The sequence below is a fragment of the Pteropus vampyrus genome, unplaced genomic scaffold (assembly GCF_000151845.1).
Source record: "Pteropus vampyrus isolate Shadow unplaced genomic scaffold, Pvam_2.0 Scaffold81, whole genome shotgun sequence".
Taxonomy (NCBI): Eukaryota; Metazoa; Chordata; class Mammalia; order Chiroptera; family Pteropodidae; genus Pteropus; species Pteropus vampyrus.
In genome coordinates, this window is record NW_011888862.1 from 4,914,960 (window position 1) to 4,933,404 (window position 18,445).

General features: G+C 36.2%; 1 long non-coding RNA gene and 1 pseudogene across 1 annotated transcript in view; both read left to right on the forward strand.

Moving 5' to 3' along the window:
* Positions 1-18,445, forward strand: part of LOC111741658 — a 189,171-nt gene that overhangs the window by 120,278 nt on the left and 50,448 nt on the right. The window lies entirely within an intron of this gene.
* On the forward strand, positions 15,525-15,643 carry LOC111741778 (annotated as a pseudogene).

The window sequence follows — 18,445 nt, forward strand, 5'->3', positions numbered from 1 at the left end:
CTTAGAGCCTTTACACCACGTATGTGATTATAGATATGGTTGGGTTTATATCTGCTATCTTTTTATTTATATTTTCCCCATCCCTTATTTGCTCCTTTTTCCCCTTTTTCTCCTATCTTTTGGATTGAGTAATTTTTATAATTCCATTTTGTCTCCTTTGTGGCTTTTTATCTTTAACTTTTTAGGTGTCATTATAATGATGACTTTCAACATATAGTATACATCTTTAACTTATCACAGTCTACCTTCAGGTGATAGTATACTATTTCTCCCTTCCTCGTTCTTGCATTATTCTTTTCATATATTTTACTTCTATCTATGTTACAACCCCCCAAATACATTGTCATTATTTTTGCTTTAAGTGGCTGATTTTTAAAGAGACTTACATGAGAAAATTCCTTTAAATTTACCCATGCAGTTACCATTTTCAGTGTTCTTCTTTTGTGTAGATCAACATTTTCATCTTCTATTATTTTCCTTCTTTCATATTTATTGTACGTAGGCCTGCTTGTAATAAATTCTTTCATCTTTTGTATGGCTTTATTTTGCCTCCATTTTTGAAAGATATTTTTGCTGAGTATAGAATTTGAGTTTGAGTTTGAGTTTTTCTTTCAGTACTTTAGAGATATAACTCTACTGTCCTCTGGCTTGCATTGTTTATGATTGGAAATCTGTTGTCATCATTAGCTTTGTTCCCCTGTACTTAATATGTATTTTCTCCTCTGGCTGCCTTTAATATTTTCTCTCTATCACTGGTTTTAAACAATTTGATTATGATGTGTTTTACTACAGTTTTCTTTGTGTTTCTTGCACTTGGGATATGTTCAGCTTCTTGAATATATGGGCTTATAGTATTCATCAAATTTGAAAATTTTTGTCTATTATTTCATCAAATGTTTTCTATCTTCTCCATTTCCTTTCTCGTTTGGAGATGATAAATATATATATTTGTCCACTTGAAATAGTTTTGCAGACTATTGATGCTCTATTTTCTTTTCTCCCTCAACTCTGGGTGTTTCATTTTAGATTGTTTCTATCACTAACTATTCAAGTTTACCAATATTTTCTTTTGCTGTATCTAACCTGCCATTAATTCTGTCGACTGTATTTTTCATCTCAAACAATATAATTTTAATCTTTAGCAGTTTAAACTAGGTCTTTTAAAAATCTTTCATATCTCTATTTAACATGTTCAATATTTCCTTTATATTTTGAACATATAAAATACAGTTATAATTTTTTAATCCTTGCATTTATTGTTATTTCTTATTTTAATTGAGTGAATTTTTAAAATTTTGGGTTATTATCCTGCTTTTTGCATGCCTGGTAAATTTTTACGTAATGTCAGACATTGCAAATTTTACCATATAGGGTGCCATACTTTTTTGAATTTCTATAAATATTCTTGAGCTTTGTTTTGGGGTACAGTTAAGTAACTTAGAAACAGTATGATACTTTTGGGTCTTGCTTTTAAGTATAGTTAGGTGAGATCAGAGTGTTGTGTAGTCTAGTGCTATTTTTCTCCCACTTCTGAGGCAAAAGTCTTTTTAATATTTTACCCAAACCCCTATAAATTTTAGGTTTTCCACTAGGAATGGGTACTATTCTTGGTCCTGTGTGATCTCTAGGGATTTTTCCCTCTAAACTTCTCTGGTGTTCCTTTCTTCATGTTCATGTGCCGACCCATACTCAGTTGAATACTCAAGGGAGACCCTCTGCAGATTTCCAGAATTCTCTTTCTCTGTAGCCTTCTTCTCTTTGGTATTGTGCCCTGCTAACCTTGCTACCATGGCCTCCAAGCTCTATATTCTCAACTCAGGAGTCGGCCAGGACTTTCCTGGGTTCCTTTCTCCATCTTATTTGTTTTTTGTCTCTCGGAGATCATTGTCTTTTGTTGCCTGAGGTTAATCCAATGAAAACCACTTTTCATACATTTTGTCCTTTTTTTTTTTTTTTTTGGTGTATCTGGCAAGAAAGTAACTCTGGTCCCTAGTATTCTATCTTAAGCCAAAAAATGACCCTGAATCTTCTTTCATTTTTAGTCCTCTGCATTCAATCAATATTCAATTAATAGTTGAGATAACTTTTATAAATGGTTTATATTCTTAGGAAAAGGGTGTAAGTTTGTCTTAGATTGGATACTTCAGAAGTAGACTCTGAGATGTAAATTTTTTTTTTTTTTTTTTGCAAATACCTTATTGAGGAAGTGTCCTCAGGAGAAGGAGATTGAGGGGAGTGGGACAGGACAAGGAAAGGAATCAATCAAGGATTGGTCCAAGCTGGAGACTATCTCAGACTGATCTTGTGGGGGAGCTCTAGAGCATAAATTGCACCAGAGAGCTGATGCCACCTTTAGACAGATGTGGGAGTGGGAGGGGCTTTTGTACATTCTTGTCGCTAAATTAATGAAAATAAGCCACCACTTCCAGGGAACGACCTCCCCAGGGACACAACTCCCAATCAGACAATAATGATTTTCTAGAGAAGAAGACAGCTGCAGGCCATTAATAACCAACACTCACAGCATCTTGGGGATGGATATATGGACTGAGTAAAGGGATCTGGGCATAACAACAATATCCCCTAAATTGTTTTATGAGTCTTTATCCCTCACATGCCTTGTACTCAGTAGGCATGCTATATGTTAGTGCCTTAAAATATAGATCTACAACAATATCACATTTCCAAGGAATAAATTATTTTACATGGGTAAATTTTCTACGTGTTATTGCACTTTTAAAAACTTTTTGATGGAAATATTTCTAAAATGTATCATATATTTTCCTTATATCACACAGAAAATAATGATGTAAAAATGGTCTTTCCTTGGACTCAGGGTGATAATTTAGGAACCTTAATCACTTTGCTGAGGTGAAAGTCAGTAGGATTTTCCTTCCTACATTTTTAGGTGAATATTAGGAGCCACTGTAGGCAGCATGCTGGGCTGTCAGATAACAACTGTCATTACTCTTAATAGTACACTGAGTTCTTCTAAGTTTCTTTAACTTCAAATCTCTGAGGTCTGAGAAGTCCGATGATCAAAGATGTCAGGTTTGTGAGAAAATAAGCTGCAAGTTATGACCTGAGGGCCTCTCCTTGGGTGGATTACAGGGCTTTTATGCTTTGGCAATTGACAGATGATGTTTCACGTGCTAAACTGTGCTCGCGCTTGGTTCTCATTTGTGGCCCTGCTCGGCATCCTGGGGTGCTCTAAACTGCAGTATCTATGAGAAGACTATTCAGAGTCCACCCATTATTGAATTGATGATTGACTTGTAGATGAAAAAAAATGTTGATTTGACAAATTTTATCCTATGGACATTAAAGAATTGAAGAAAAGACAAAATTTGCTTTTACCAAATTTCTTACTTAGAAGCTTTTAGAAATCTTTTGTTTTTTTTACAATCCGAGGTTAGGGGATGTTTTAAAGTAGTAAAGAATTAGAATGAAGTGTAAGAAAAAGTGATTAAGTTTGCATTTCAGTATTTTACAGTCTCTGAAAACTTTTTGTTTTTTCCAAAATGAGAATGAATTGAGTGGTATATTTTGTGTAGTAAACAAGGGCTTAAAACGCCTTAAATTGAATCTGCCTTAAATTAAAGCTGAAAATAGAAAGTCTCCTGGTACCTGGAGCTGTTTTTCTTCACGTGTTCTTACTGCTTAAGAACTGAATGTGAGTTGAGGGTTGAACATTGAGAATATCCAATGGGTTTGGCATCTATGAGCTTTGGTTTGTTTGTTTGTTTGTCTGTTTTTTCATTCCTTATGTAAGTGAAATTATATGGTACTTATCTTTCTGTGTCAGACTTATTTAACTTAGCATAAGACTATCAAGGTCCATTCATGTTGTCACGAGTGGCAACATTTCATTCTTTTTATGGCCGAGTAGTATTCCATTGTGTGTCTGTCTCTATAGATATAGATATATACTATATACGTGTGTGTGTGTGTGTGTGTGTGTGTGTGTGTACACATACACCACATTTTCTTTAGCCACTCATCCATTGATGAACATTTGGGTCGTTTCCATGTTTTGGCTATTGTAAATAATGCTGCAGTGAACCTGGGATGCATGCATCTTTTCGAATTAGTGTTTTTGTTTTCTTTGGATAAATACCCAGAAGTAGAATTACTGGATCATTTTTTAAAGAACCTCCTTACTGTCTTCCATAGTGGCTGCACCAATTTACATTGTCACCAACAGTTCACAAGTGTTCCCTTTTCTCCACATCCTTGCCAATACTTGTTATTTCTTATCTTTTTGATAATTAGCCTTTCTATCAGTTCTAAGGTGATGTCACATTGTGGTTTTGATTTGCATGTCCCTGACGATTACTGATGTTGAGCAACTTTCATGTACCTGTTGGCCATTTCTACATCTTCTTTGGAGAAATATCTATTCAGATCCTCTGTCCATTTTTTAATTGGATTGTTCTTCTTTTTCTTTCTTTCTTTCTTTTTTTTTCTTTTTTCTTTTTTCTTTTTTGCTATTTAGCTGTACGAGTTCTTTATTTATTTTGGATATCAATCCTTTATCAGATATATTATTTACAAATATCTTCTCCCATTCAGTTGGTTGCCCTTTCATTTTGTTGATAGCTTCCTTTGCTATGTAGAACCTTTTTAGTTTGATATAGTCCCATTTGTTTATTTTTACTTCTGTCACTCAAGGTGACCCTCTTGGACAAAGAAAACAAATTAGACTCAGATAAACTTAGAATCATCAAATTGCTAAAATATTTATGTCAGGAGAGACAATATCAGCAAATCCAACCCATTTATTTATTTATCTTTTAACAAAAAGGAGGCTTATAAATAAGTGGAAAGCAACTTACCCAGATCATATATTGAATGAAGGGCAGGATTGGGATTAGAAGCAGGTCTCTTGACTCTTTGACCAGAGTTTTAAAAAACTATTTTAAATAATATATAATTATTAATAACATAAAAGCAATGTTTCAAAGTGAAAAAATATAATAAAATTTAATAAGAAATATTAATTAATTATATTAATATTGAATGTATATAATTATTCATTTAATACCTAGTGTGTTCTGGCAACTTACAGTATTATTTTATTTAACCCCTCCCACAATCATGCACATCATAATCCCCATTTTACTGAAAAAGAATCAAAGGTCAGAGAGGTTATGTAACTCATGTGAATTTACATAGCTAATACGTAGCAGAAGCAAGGAAGCAGAAGGCCATTCTGTTTTGAAAGCCCACTCTTCTCCATGTGCCAGATTGTCTTTATAAACATGACATTAGCAGGCTGAGATTGCTTCCCAATTGAGAGGCACATTTATTTACATCAAAAACACTTTGGAAAATAAAACAGAGCTAAGCACAAAAATGAGACTTTTCTCTTAAATTATAGTGCTTCTTTTGATAGCATTCTTCTCCATCTCCTCAAAGAGACCTGCACAGGAAAAGAGGCTTCTATTTACAGCAGTTAGCTTTGTGCCTCTGCAGTGCTCCCTTGAACTTGTAAGAGTCCTGCTGTGTCACATTGGATCAGTCCTGCTGGGAACATTTACCGATCAAGCCTTGATTTCTCCACCGATAACCTACCATCTATCAATTTGGTTAATGTGTATCTTATTCGTTTATGTGGTCAAGTGGAAGAAAAATTGGCACAGCTTCTGTTTGCCTGTTATGAAAATGAGTTTTCTTTTTTGTTAAATTTCAGAAGCCCAAATCAATGCAAAGCTGACTTGACAAAGTGAGGTATGAGCCATTTTGATGAATGAAAAACACAGTTTTTGAATCCTGAAGAATAATTTACTAATATATATTGCAAACCAATCAATATGCTTAGTAATAAATCAAACCATGCATTTTGCTATTGTTGGGTTTTATCATCTGCGAAGCCTAACTGATTGATAACGTATGAGTTATCTATGGCTGTGTAACAAATCACCCAACACTTAGAAGTTTAAAACCACACACATTTAGGACCTCACAGTTTCTTCTGTAGGTCCGTGTTCTGAGTGTGGCTTATTAGGATCCTCTGCTTCAGGATCTCTAACAGGTGACACTTGTCTCAGACCAACTGGGAAGAATCCACTTCCCAGCTCACACTTGTGGTTATTGGCAGGATGCAGTTCCTGGCAAGTTGTTGGACCAAGGCCTTAGTTCCTTATGAGCTGTTGGCAGGAGACTTGTCTCATTTCCTCACCATGTGGGCCTCTCCATAGAGCCTCTCACAACATGACTACTGGCTTCATAGGTGGAGGGGAGCAAATGAGAGGGAAGGAGAGGGTGCCAGCAAGAGAGAGCATGCCAGCAAGACACAGGCCACAATGTTTTATAACCTAATCTTGGAAGTGACATCTCATCACTTTTACTATATTCTGTTGGTCACTAGGTCCAACCTACACTCGAAGGGAGGAGATTACTCAAGAGTATGAACGTCAGGAAGTGGAGATCATTAGGAGCTGTATCAGAAGCTTCCCACCACAAATAATAAATGAGAACTTAAGAAAATTATAAAATATATAACAGTAACAGGGCATACAAAAATAAAACATACTAGTGTAATCGAACTACTAACAGAATGGATATATAGGAGAGACAAGAAAATTTAAATCTAAATTCTTTAATTCTTTATTCTCAAATCCATAAGCATCCATTGACTGTTTATTTGGCGCCAAGTATCACAATACATTCATGGCACTCCAGAGAGGAATAAAACTGTATTAATGACTGAAGGAGCTTAACGATTAGGGAAGGAAATGAGAATGGAGAAAAAAGTCGTTGTGAAAAACTTCATAATACAAGCACTTTAATAGTGTTTTTGGAGTATAGTGGTAGATTGTGTGTCAGGAAAATCTACTGAGAGTTGTTGAAAATTGTTCAGGGAAGTGAACAATGAGGAAGAATTCCCTAAGCAGAGAGGAGAGAGAAGAGCCTGAGTTAAAGGGAGAAATATTATTTACTTGGGATTAATGAAATCAGGGTTTTGCTGATCAAATAAATGCACAGAAAAATCATTGAGTGGCTAGAAGTTATTTGAACTGTTCCCCAAGTCTCAATCTCAATGCCAAGGGAAGCAAAGGCAGTTCAATTCCAAGAATGAGTACAGATGACTCAGTAAAGATAATCTTTGGAAACTTCTCATCCCCTCAGAGAATAGTTGAGCTGGATTTATCTGAATTCACGACGGGTCCTTGATGCAACTCTGAGACACACACATTTTGTCATTAGGAACATAGCTGAAGTCCCTCTCCTCCTCTGTGGTCGTTCTCTAACCCTAGGAACTCAGTCAGTTCCGGGTGGCTTCTGGCCACCTGAGACTCCACCTGGCCAACCTCGATGGGCAGTATTCCCATAGGACTCCCCTGGAGATGTCTCCCTCCTTGTACCCATCAGAGTCTACTTAACATGTTTTCTCTCCAGAGGAGAGTGTAGGAGGAGGCTCAGGGGCAGCAGCTGGACTGGCAGAGAAACTGAAACTTGTGCCACCTGATTTTAAGGGCAGCATCTAAGGTAGCTACAGACATTATCCATAGTGATGTCAGGGATGAGGTGTGCTTGACTGTGGATTATAATTACATGACTTTGCTTTTAATTATTTTATTCTTTGCTTTTGCTGTCACCCTAATTACATTTTCACAAATATACCTCCTTTCTTGTGGCAGGAGCATATATTTATTTCTGAGTTTAATTGTTTTTGACATTGTTCACTTTCACATTCTTCAAAATAATGACTGTAGGATGCCATTATCTAACTATTTATGAGTTCTCTGCCAAGTCACTGTATCCTATTTAAGTTTTTGTTTTTAAAAATATTAAGTTGTTAATCAAAAACAGACTCAGAAATATAGAGGACAATCTGGCGATGGCCAGAGGCAAGGGGTTCGAGGGGCTGGAAGAAAACGGTGAAGGGTTAAAGAAGCAGAAATCAGTAGTTGATAGATGATCACGGGATGGGGAGCATGGCATAGGGGATGCAGCCAGCAGTAATGTAATGGCTAGGTGGAGGGCCAGAGGAGAGAAAGAGCAATCAGGGGAAACGTTTTATAAACTATATAAATGTCTAACCAACTTACTGTATACTTGAAACTAATAATAAAATAAAAATAAAAATGTTGTATTTTAAAAAATTCTATATGCTAGGGAGAAACTGTAGCTCAGAGAGGATGACAGAGCTGACATATGAACCCAAAGCCTATATTCTTTGTACCAAGCCAAGCAAAAGATCCAATAGATGAAGACATTGTCTGGAATCTTTGAGAAGTCTGCAATGTCAGGAGAGCTTCCAGGCAGTAAGAGCTGGGCAAAGGTCTTTCTCTTTTCCAATAAGGAGGTGCATTCTTCAAACGATAGGTTGATGAGCTTGCCGTCAATCCTTGGAGTGAGTAGATGAGTAATATGAGCTAGGAAAACTTATATAAGGGAGTGATATTGTCTCTCTGATCCTCTACAATCTCACAGCTGTCAACACTCCTTTCTGTAACTTTTTGCATTTGCCTATCTATGACATAAGATCCAGCATCCCCTTGTCTACTAGAGGGTCATAATGACCCTCTTTCTTTTTGACTACAAGGCAGTTCTTAGAAGCCATCTTACTTTCTATTTGAATATAAAAGAAAGCTTTAAATTGCAATGTTTTCAGAAACTAGGATAGGTTATCCCCAGCTTCTCATTGGTAAAAAAAAATTTCCCTTCGTTTTTCCTACAATGCACTTTTTCTAAGTGACATAGTCTGATTTTTAAATTCTGAGCCACAATAACCACACATATGAAATTACACTTTAATTATGTGCTTATATATCTCTCATTCCTACTAAATTGGGACCTCCCCGAATACATTAATATTTATTAATGTATTGAAACGTATATACCGGTACCTGGCACCTAGCAACGTTTAACAAATGCTTGACCACATAGTCATTCATTCATTTATTCAGATTATTCAATCTCCCTGAACTTTACTGATTTTTGTTAAAATAACAATACAAAAAGCACCTGCCAATTGTCAGATACATAGTGGATGCTCAATAAATAATGTGACATTCCTTCCCCCTACTCAGAGATGCAATCCACCAAGACCTAAAGAGGTAGATATTATTTAGAGCAGTTAAGTGTTCTGGGACCATGTTCTCACCTGTTCTAAACTCATCTGCGTCAGCCTCAAGTTTACCAGTCTATATATCCTCCTTGGCAAGAGAGGAGAGGAAAAGGCCTCCTGAGCATTCTGCTTCTTCTATCTTCCATGAACGTGATTTGTGTACAGACTGTGAGCCTTCTTCATCTTGCTGGGTGAGCACAGCTGTAAATAACCCCTAACCTTCTAGATGTGATTTGTTCTGGTCCAGGCCCCTTTTTTATTTATCCTTGGTTAAACATTGGCCTTCTAATTTTTGTACATGACCTTTTTTCTATCTGAGCTTATTAAATGACTTTATCATTTATTTTCCACTTTAATTGGGAGAGCTTAGAAATGTTTAATGTTTAATGGAAACATGATAAAATATAACATGTCACTAATATAATCAAATTAGTACATGTGATTTAAAATCTTAGCAATTCATTAAAGAACTTCATTTTGGCTCTATTTATACAAGAGGACAAACTTATTAATAAAAGGTCTGTGAAAAGTTTTTTTTTGAAAAGTTTTTTTTTAATGGTTCTACTTTTCAGGATGGTGAGAGTCTAAATCATGAACTTAATTAAAGAGGCTCATGTCTGTAGTTCCATATCTGAAAATCACCAAACTCTGACAAGCTAAAGTTTCTTTGTAACTTATTTGTTGACAGAATTTGAGCTGAACTGAAGAAAGGTTATTTATAGTTTCTCTTTAACTTACTTTGTGTGAATATTCATGTTTCATGGCAAAAATAACGTTTGCTTACTGTATGCTGCCCTAGGCCCTGTCAGAAATGTTATATAATACATTAGTTATATTCTCTATGACCTTCTTAAAATCTGAGAAGTCTGAGTTTTAAAATATATTTAGTCCCGAGAATATCTTTGGGAGAAGGAATCATGGGCCTGTAGTTATCACACTTGATCCCTGGGGCGTTGGTATTTGTATATAAACACTTATGTGGAATGAAGTTCCATCATCTTTGATTATAAAGGTTTCAAAGAATATTCAAAATAGTTCCTACCTACCAAAATATTTATGGATGAAATAATGTAATATCTGAGATTTGTTCAAAACAATATGGGAGAGGGGAAGTGGTTGTCAAGAACTTTGAAGAGTCTTAGATTTTACCTTACTTACAAACTCACAAGTTAGTCTGCCACCATTTCATGGATGTTGGTAGAAGACATGAAACCCCTGGGTCAGAGAAAAAGAACTTTATTGTTCACTAAACAGCAAACAGCATTAGTTTCATGTTCATATCAGATCCCTCTTGCCTTCCAAGTCCCATGGGGCAATGTGAAGTGGTGCAGGTGAATGTCGTGTGCAAGCAGTGGGTTTGTATCACAGCCGGGAACCCCTGAGTTTATGGAACCTGTATCTTTTATAATTGGCAGTAAGCCAATCTGCCTGACCTTGCCCTGAAGGGAGCTACTATCTTTGTTATGCTGGTCGGTAAACAAATCTGCCTTCAGCTCTGAAGAGCAACACTGTTTTTATCACCCAAGACTGTTCATTGTATAAATATCCATGAAAAAATAGTTCACAACAAGGCAGTCAGTGTCTCTGCTCACAGGATATGCAGAAACACAAGAGACCCATGGAGAATTGTCCCCCAACAATGGTGGTGGTGGTGGTGGTTGTGGTGGACATGAAACAAATTAATGGAGGTGATAATATTTAAACTGGGTGATAGATATATTGAGGTACAGTCCACTTTTGTATATATTTTTAAATCTCCAAAAATAACAAGTTAAAAAATAGCAACTGCTGTAAGTAACATGCTATGTGACATTGTCTATGTAAATCGCAATAGAAAAAACCCATAGATACTTGTTGACTTTTCATTCTCTCATCTCTAATTCTCTGGGCAAATGTCTGAGATATGTTCAGTAAATGATCTTTGAGGCTAATTACATTATTGGTTTGCTAGTGTATAGACGAGTTCATATAATTAACTCAAATCTCTCCAGGTTAAATAAGCACCAACTGTGAAAGTTGGGAATATTAAGGAATGGTAGAAAATGACCTTTAAGTTTTTAATTTGGGGGAGCATAACATGCATATCACATATACATAAATACACACATCACAATATGTATATAACATATACATGTCATATAATCGAGGCAAAGAAGATTTCATTTATCTGCAAGGCCTTTTATTCACATGAGTAATAATCAGACTATCGAAAAAGGAAATCTTGAAAATAATGCTACTGTGTTTTTAGCAAATATATCTTTTAAAAATATATTTTAGTGAAACATAAATACATCCCTGTCTAAAACCAGAGGTATCTAGACTAAAAAATGGATGTCTTATTTCCCACCGACCAAACACCACCTCCTCTCCAATTTCCTATTTGCCTCCAGCAGGTAATTACTGTTAACAGTCTGGTGTGTATTCTTCCAGGCAAGTTTCTGTAAGTTTATATCCATTAATAAGTAAATGTACAAATACAGTTTTAAAAAACATAAATGGGATTATACTGTACATATTTTTATATATCTTGTTTTTTTTCACTTAAAGGTTTCTTGGAGATATTTCATTTCAGTATATGTGAAACTATTTCCATTTTTAAAACTGTTGCATAACATTACATAGGATGGATGTATCATATCTGAAATATGCAATCTAAGCTCATCTTTCACTGCTGCTAAGAATTTTTCATAATTATTATAAATATATATCACAATTGCATTCTGTATCAAGTAAGCTTCACAGACCAGTTCCTGCCTACCTGGGTCTGTAATCTAAGACAACCTCAATACAAGCATGGAGCAAGAAAACAATCTCTAGACATGTCAAGGGTTTTGAGATTATTTTTCTTAATTTGTGAGGCTTATTTTAAATTCTCTTTCTAAATCGAGGAGGAAGGGAGCTTAATGAGGAATAGAATACTTACATAGTCTCGAAGTATTTCTTCATTAATTACTTATAAGTTACAAAAAGAAACTATACTGAAGGAAGCAGACTTTAACCAAATGACAAAAATCAACATCTCCAGCAAGGCCAAACGGGCATCATGTGCCACCAGATATTAAGCCCTAAGAAAGACACATCACTCGTGTAGTGTTTCAGCCATAATGCATTATTTGAATCAAATCATGAGAAAATATTAGACAGACCTCGATCAAGGGAGATTCTATAAAATAACTGGCCCATGCTCTTTAAAAATAATGATGAAAGAAAAAAATAAAAAGGTTTAGGTACTGTTTCAGATTGAAGAAAACTACATATATAGGACGACTAAATGCAACGTGTGATCCTGTACCGTAAAGTACAATCAAAATTGGAACATGAACTATAGATTAGATAAAAATACAACATCGATGCTAAATTTTCCAATTTCAACAACTGTACTGTGGTTATATAAGATTATATGTTAGAAATATGTCAGGATATATGGGAGATACATACTGAAGGATGATTAAGGGGTAAATGTACATGCTATCTGCAGAAGGTTCAAGAAAAAAGTGTGTATGTGTGTGTGTGTGTGTGTGTGTGTGTGTGTGTGTAGAGAAGAGAAAAGGAATCTGATAAAGCAAATGTGACAAATTATTAACAGTAAGTGAATATGGGCAATGGGTATGTGAAAGTTTTGTGTTTTTTTTACTATTTTTGCTACTTTTCTCTAAAGTTGAAATTATTTCAAACTAAAAGTTGAAATACATGTCTTGATTTCAAGATCATCCCAAAACCTGGAGTGTGTCATGCATACAAGTGATGGTCATGTTGTCTGTTCAACCTTTTGCCTGCGTGGGGTGAGCCATGGTTATAAGACTTTAGGAAATGGCTCTTTTTCAATAGAATTTCTAGAGATGTTTCATATATCTCACAATTAGGAACTGCCAAAACACTTGAGTTTCAGAAATACAAATAGCTGAATAACTATTCATTTTCAGAGACGGGAGAGGAACTTGTATTTTAAAGGGCAAGTTGTTGTTTTAATGAAACATCGTCTTGCATCAACCTGTTGTACTAATTCTTCTTTGCTGGGCATCTTTCACTAAGCTGTGTCTATGCAGATAAACTTGCTCTCACTTTTAATCCTTTATTTTTTGTAATATTGGTGAAGTTAGTGAACAATGAACAGGTCATGGCTTTATGTTTAGAGATGCATAAAAGCATCGAAATTACTTTAACAGATCAATAATCCCTCTTGCTTATCTGTCTCTGAATTGCTCTAAGGACCTGGCAATAGCAGTTACTTATTTATTTATCTCAGTAGCTTTATTGACATATAATTCACATATATATATATTTCTCATTTAAAATGTACAATTCATTGGTTTTAAATATATTCACAGAGGTGCAACCACCACCACAATCTAATTTTAGAATATCTTCATCACTCCAAAAAGAAACTCCATGATCATTAGCAGTCACTCCCCATTCCCTCCTCCTCAGCCCCTGGGAACCACTAGTTTATTATCTATGTCTATGGATTTGCCTATTCTGGACACTTCATATAAATGAAATCATACAATATGTGGTCCTTTGTGACTGGCTTCTTTCACTCAGCATACTGTTTGCAAGGTTCACCCATGTTATAGCACATATCAGTACTCCATTTCTTTTTATTACTGAATAATATTCTATCGTATGGATATATCATATTTTGTGTTTATTCATTAGATGATGGACATTAGGGTTGTTTCTACTGTTTCACGATTGTGAATAATGCTGCTATGAACATTTTTGTGGATGTATGTTTTCATTTCTCTTGAGTCTATATCTAGGAGTAGGATTGCTGAGTCATGTGATAATTCTCTGTTTAACATTTCGAGGAACTACCAAATTGTTTTCTAAAGTGGCTGCAGTATTTTACATTCTCACCAGCAATTTCTTCACTTATTGTCTGTCTTTTTTATTATAACCATCCTAATGGGTATGAAATAGAATCTCATTGTAATTTAGGTCTGCATTTCCCTAATGACTAATGACTTTGAGCATAGTTTCGTGTGCTTAATGGCAATTTTTATATCTTCTTTGGAGAAATGTCTATTTAGATCCTTTGCCAATTTTTTATTTGGATTATTTATCTTTTTATAAATGATATAGGTTTCTTATTGGATATATACTTGACAATAACAATTTACACTGGTTGGCTATCATTTTGCTGCTTTTTTTAACTTAAAAAATCTCTTGGATATATTTCAATTTCAGTATGTATGAACAAGTCTCAATTAAAAAAAAACTGTTGAATAACATTCCATATTTGAAATATACCCTAAAAATTGCAACCTGAATGAGGTCTTCTGTCTACATGTTTTTATAGGACATATTCTGAAGCACTGCTTCTCTTCTATATATTGGGGGTATTAGTCAAATCCACTCTCCTGGATTTATGCTCTCTAAGATTGAGAAACATGTATTCCGCATCTTTTTGAATGTGTGTATGGTTTTCTCACACAGTACTTAGCATATATCACTCTGCTGGTTGGTATGTTTAGAATAAAAAATTCCCACCGGCTCCTTGTAAACTCTCAAAAGAGGAGACTTTTCCCCTTTGAGTCTTGTTTATGATGCTGCATAATATATAATCTTAGAGCTGGTAAAGACCTCATGAGTCCTGTAGTCCAGTGGAACTCACAGTGTTGTCCACAGTCTCTTACTGGACCATGATTGAATACAGAAATGGAAAGTAAGTATTTAGAAACTTTTCTTATATCTGATATTGCTGTGAAAAAGCACACGATATTGTATTATACAAAATATCAGACCACAATTGATAGGAAATTTTAAAAAGGACTTTACCAGAGACAATCGAGAAATACTTCCGTAGTCCAATCTGTCACCCACAGCAAAAATCCCTTCTGCAGCCAATCAACTAGAATTTACTTAATCAGTTTAGTTTATTAGTTCAAGAAAGAATATTCAACCTCTAAAACATAGTTTGAACTGGTTAAGCTTGCCCATATCCTGGTTTCTCACTTACTAGATGTATGAACATGAATAGGGTTCTTAATCTCTTGGCCTCAGTTTCCCAATTTCCACCTCTATAAAATAAAAGAACTAAGAGGACCTATTCTCAAGGGATTATTTTCAGGAATGGATGAATATATATATAATAGAACAGTCCCTAGTACATGATAATCATTCAACAAATGTTAGTAAAGTTAACAATGATGCTGATACTGGGGACAGGGATATTGGATATTGTGGATATATTATGTAGATGCATGGCCCTTGCTATCTAGTAGCTTATGAGGGAGTATAGACAAAGAGAAAATTTCAGTGCAGCAAGTGCTGAGACAGCATGAGTACATAGGGTATTCGATCTTGTCCAAGAGGGAGAGTATATTTGTGTAAAGCTAAGCTGTAAGAAAGAGAGCTCAAGGACGTGGTTCTATAGTGTAGCAGTTGGCACATCTGCTTTACACGTAGAAGGTCCTGGGTTTGCGCCCCAGTGGAGCCACAGTCCATGGTCTATGGCCATGCCACCCTGAACGAGCCTGATCCTGTCTGATCTCGGAAGCTAAGCAGGGTCGGGCCTGGTTAGTACTTGGATGGGAGACCGCCTAGGAAGACCAGGTGCTGCAGGCATAAATAATAATAATAATAAAGAAAGAAAGAGAGCTCAAATATTTAAAGACTATGGAAGTGTATTTCTCTTTCACCTATAACTTCTGAAGTGAATAGTCGTGTTAATAATGTAGGCTGACTCCTATAACAAACAATTCCCAAACCCAAGGGACTATGAACAATAAAATGCTTATTTCTTGCTCACATCATCATTCAATCAGGTGAGTAGACAAGTAGCCTTTCTTGTGGTCATTTAGAGACCTAGACTTTCTGACTCTGTTTGAGTGATCATGTATACATGAAGTTGGGACAAATGAATGGATTTTAGGGGATGACTGTTGCCACAGAGATCCATTCATGGCATCATATAGCTGGAGACCAGAACATGGCAGGAGAGGATGACAAGAGATGAGGCAAGGAGAGGCTAGATCATAAAGGGCCTTAAATGCCAGGTTAAGGAGGCTGGACATATGAGTATTATAGAGTAGAGGTAGGAACAGAATATTATTTTAAAAAAACTTTTGAAGAACACTCTGCCTGTAATATAGAGAGAATTTTGGAAGGAAGTAAAAGGATACCTTTTAGAATCAAATCTATTTCAGTAATCCAGGCCGAAGTTGATGGTTTGAATCAAGGCAGCGTCAATGGGAAAGGAGAAAATTAGATGGGCCTGGAGAGTGTCTTCAGGACTTTCAGATTGATGGACTAGGGAGAACTGGCAAGGATGAAGGTAGGGACCAGGATGACATCCTGCCAACCATTCTCTGAAATGGGTAACCTGAAAGAGGAGGGTTTAGGGGGTGGGTCGAGGTCGGAGATTATGAGTTCAAGTTTGGCTACATTGAGTTTTAGGTGACTCTGGGGTTTTTCAATGATACCCTCCAGCTGGTCTTTGGAGATAGAGGCATGAATTTCAGATGAGAAAGAGCTATAATAGAAGCAAGGTTTCACAATGTATACATGACAGAACAACAGGAGTCACTACAATAGCAAAGTAGAATGAGACTAGAGTAGACCCAGGACAGAGCCTGGTGGAGCCTCAGTGAGAATCAGTGAACATCAGGTGTGAGAGAGACCACAAAAGGAGCCTTAGAAGAGTAGCCAGAGGAGTCAGGTGGCAAGAGAGTGCAGTGTCAGAGAAGCTACGGAAAGAGTTGATTTCAAAAAGGAGGATGTGGTCAACAGTGTCATGTAAGAGAAATTGCAAAAAGCATTTATCAACAGTGATATTGCAAAGATCAGTTTGGATGGTGGGGGCAGAAGCCACACTGGGTGGACTGACAGAGTGAAGGCTATGGAGGGCAGATCACCAGTGCAGATCACACTCTCAAAAAGTCAGGTTTCAAAGAGGTTGGGAGAAAGAAGCTTGATGGAATGCGAGGCTGGGGAAGTTTGCTTTATGTAAGTGAAGGGAGAAACCAATGCATGATCACCAATGAGAAGTCGAGTTTGGGTAAAGGCAAAAGTGAGAAAAAACATCATTGATGGAGGTGGGAAAAGAATTAAGAGCATCTATGGATGGGATTAGTCTTAAATATAAGTTCCCTTTCCCATAAATAATTTCCTTTAGTGTACAACTCTAAATATTAGAACTATGTTTCTTATTACTGAAGGGAAATGTGTTTACTTGTAACTCTTATCTAGGTCTTATTTCTGCTTCCTCAGCTCTTATGGGGCTGCAATCCTGTTTCCTTTTTCAGTTTCTTTTATAAATAACCAAAATTCCTTCAAGCATTTTTCATATGAGTCAATCTCATGGTTTCATCTGAGCAATGTTCAGCTTAAAATGTCAAACCCTGAACTGCTAAAAAATATTCCAGATGCGGTTTGGCGCATGCTGCACCAAGCCCACTGTTCATGTTTTCTTTCTTGATCTGGACACTATATATTTATTATTGCTCTATAAATTGCATTTTGAGCTTTTTTTTAAAAAAAAATCACATTATACAAATATTTTTTGTGCTTATAAACAATTAAAACCCCCAAGTCTTTTTCCAGGAACTACTTTTAAGCCAGCGCTCCTACGTTAAAAGCTAAGTATGTCTCTCAGTTTCTTTCTGCTACTTTTGACTTACTATACCAAGCTGTCATCCTGTTGGACAGGATATGGATGCTGACATCCAACACATTTACTCTTTCCCAGTCAGTGTCGTCTGGTTCAACATTCACAAACTTGTGGGAAGCAGAATTCAAAGATGATTCCCGCGCCCTGGAGTGTACACTTTGCTGTAATCCTCCTTCATTGTGTGTGGGTAGAACCTGTAACATGCTCCTAACTAATAGAATATATGTATGGCAAAGACGAGGGATTTTGTAGATGTGATGAAGGTCACCAAGCAGTTTTCTTTGAGTTAATCAAAGGAGAAAACATCCAGGATGGGCTTTACCTAACCAGGGAAGCCCTGTAAGAGAGGGTCCAGATTTTCCCTGAAAGAAGAAACTCGAAGCAAGAGATATTCTCTCCTGCTAGCCTTGAAGAAGCAAACAGCCATATTGGGAACAACCTATGGAAAGATGCAGTTTCTAGGAGTTGAGAGCCTTGGTCCTCTGACCCCAAGGACTTGAATGCTGCCAACAACTTGAATGAGTTAGGAAGAAGTCCTTGAGTCTCAGACAAAACCACCGTCCCCACCAACACCTTGATCGCAGAGAACACAGCTAAGGACCCATAAAAACTGAAATAATAAATGTATGTTGTGCTATGATGCTAAGTTTGTGGTAATTTGTTATGCATCATAGAAAATGAATGCACTTGTCATCAGCATTACTATTTATGTCTTGGGTGTAAGAGAATTGAACTGCACAAGGAGAGAGCACTATCCA